The sequence below is a fragment of the Nuphar pumila genome, chromosome 2, assembly GCF_984573655.1.
Source record: "Nuphar pumila chromosome 2, dmNupPumi1.hap1.1, whole genome shotgun sequence".
NCBI classification, from domain to species: Eukaryota; Viridiplantae; Streptophyta; class Magnoliopsida; order Nymphaeales; family Nymphaeaceae; genus Nuphar; species Nuphar pumila.
Window position 1 is genome coordinate 56668921 of NC_143250.1, and position 3025 is coordinate 56671945.

Genomic DNA, 3025 nt, shown 5'->3' on the forward strand with positions numbered 1-3025 from the left:
AGAGATGGACTCTTGTGTGATATACCCTAAACAGAAATAAATCAATAAGGTATTTCGACTGCTTTCACGAGCAGTGTGCTCCGTTGGCCGCGTGAGGCTGAGCACGTGAATGGGCAGGCCAAGTCCTCATTTTGCGTACCTTGCGGGGACCACGAGGCAAATTCCTCGTGAGAGGTGTGTTGAACATGAGCCTTAAGAAAGATAAACCTGCTTCGCCCCATTCACAAAATGGTTCACCTCGGGAGAGGGTGGATGGTACAACCCTGAGTGACTTGTCGTTACTACGACACGTGTTTGACAGGAGCTGTAGCGCCCTTTGGCCTCCAGTCACTCAGAGTCAGGGAGGTCGAGGTTGCCTTTTTGTACTTATAAGTTGTAAACTCTTTAAAACTGTTGGGGTGTTTCCCCCTTTTTACTTCATAGTTACACTTTTGGTTGCACTTATCTGTGGCGGCCGCCCAGACTTGCGGCTTTGTTGTTTTCCCACGTTTTCTTCCGCTAGTTTCCTACTTAAACCTTTCAAAAAAAAAATTCCATAGAAATCCCAAGTTTTTCCAAGGTTGGGGTTTGGGGCGCCACATAATCCCTGAGGCGAAGAAGGATCGAAACATCTCCAAGTTGAAGGAGTTTGTGACGTACCCTTCCAAAGAGAGAGAGAGAGAGAGAGAGAGAGAGAGAGAGAAGGAAGAGAAAGAGAGAAAAGTCAGGACATCTTTAAGATAGAGGATGATGTAATAAACTCTCCTGAAACCTAAAAGAGCTCAATAGAGTGCAGAAAGATTATCATGAGAGAAGTATCCCAGGATATCAAACTACTGAATTTGCCAAGAATCTTCTTTGATTTTGTGAGATTCTGTTATCAGTATTCTTTCATCAATTGCTTTCATAATATTAAATTCTCTCTTTTCTATTCATATCAAGGAAATTGATAGCTTCCTTGAAGAAGGTCAATCGCAAGCAATTTGAATTCCAAATCTTGATTCTATGAAGTCAATCCTGTTTGGAGGTAATACTTCAGGTGGAAAAGAAGGAACGTTTTCACAACAATGTGCATCATTTTCAAATACTTTGAATCAACAACAAAATTTTCAACATTTTTGACAATATTTTCTAGCTATCCTGACATGGAGTGAGAGCTTGATGTCCGTTTTTGATACATTGACACCATTTCCAATCCCTCTTTAGGACTTGATTACAGGAGTTTTCAAGTTTCCTTCCCTTCTTTTTTATAATCTGAGTGCACGAGCTCCCAGATTCGCACACTTCCCTGTGTCCCCACTGTCCCACCATAGACAGTTAAATTTCGGTTCGAGGTCGAACCCCCAATCATTTTATTGCAAAAGGCAATTTCAAAAGCTGATTTAGTCTCAGCAATGAGGCGCCCAAGATTAATCCCTTTTCAAGCTTTAGGGACCCCACTTTCCTTCCTTTTGCAAAACCCTTATCGGATTTATGGTGCAAAATTTAAAGGTTTCATCACGGTCTCTTCCTTTGAGGATTCCATTCACTTTTGCCCAATCAGGTTAAGGGCATAAACCTGAACCTCATTTGTTGAGGTATTTCATTCCCCAATCAGGCAAAGGGTTAAACCTGAGCCTCGTCCCATACGAGGCATTTTCTGTCCCATCCAGGTTAAGGGCAAAAACCTGAACTTCACTGCCATAGAGTGAATCTTTTCCTCTTCATATCTACCCTCTTCATCAGGGCTAATATCTTCGTACCCAGTCAGATCCTTCTAACTGAGGCATTTTATTTATGTAGCCCAAATTTGGTGTGTTTTTCTTTGCCACTAAGCTTAGCCACAAGTCGGCTCAATAGCAAAGAGGGGCATCTGTAAACACCCTAAATTTTCACTCACCTCCCTGACACTTCCACCAGTCATTACAATTGGTTCTCCAAGATCACTGGAGGGCAAAATGGTCATTTTCTGAGATTGGACCTGGCAAAAGTCCGAATTTCATCTACAACTCTTAAAGTTTGTCTGTTTTGGCTCAGAATCATCTCTAGTCACAAATTTTTAAAAGCCATATTCTTATCAAAAGATTGAAATCTCCAATTCTCCAAAGCAGCATTGAGCTATCCGAGGCATGTCATTACATATCATCGCATGAGTATTTCATATCACCTTGCAGCATAGCATGTCATCTCGAGATCCAGAACTCTTGATTTTCAAAGCTTTCAATCCATATTCGAGTTTTAACTCTTTCAAAATTGATTTAAAATCCTTGGGTCTTCAAAATTGCCAATTTCTCTCATTTTAACCCTCAGGATCCCAAATTGCAAAAAGTTTTCTCAGGAAAACAATCTAGATAGTTTTTAAACATTGCTTTTAAATTTTGTCGGTTGGATCAACTCTGCCTAAAGAAGGGGACGAAGCTTTAGATTTTACAAAAAAACTCTTTACTTTATCAGCAATTTCAATATCATTTTAGAAAATTTCTTCGAAGAGCAACCCTCTTTAAAAAAAAAATTATAATTGAGTCAATTTGCTAGTTAGTCAAAAGTTTTATGAAAATTCCAAAAAGAAGTTTTGAATTTCATTTTTTCCTTTTTAGTCTTTATTTTGAAAATTCCAAAAGGAAGTCTCAAATTTCATTTTTTAGCCTTTGTTTTGAATTTTTAAACAATAAAAGGTAGATGTGGGTCCCACTCCCTAGAGGGGTGCCACATCCGAGCCCTCCACAAAAAATGGTCACTTTACCTAAACTTTAGGTAAAATGAACCAAAATTTAAAAAAAAAGCTAGGAGTCGTCCCCCTCTCAAAGGGCGAGTTTTCAAAGTTTTTCAAAAATCGGTTTTAAGATTTCAAATCTTTTCAAAATTTAGTTCAAGAGTTTCGAAAAGCTTTGATTTTTTTGTTGGAGAAAGAGGGGTGTCGATCTTTAAAAGGGGGTGTTTCTTTGATCGCAAAGGGGGGAGGATCCGGATTTTCGATCTTTCTTCTCTCCCTATCTCTCGAACTCCCCCAATTTTCCCTGGGCTCTTTCACCTTTCTCGTTCATTCTCCCCTCACAGTTTTCTATTG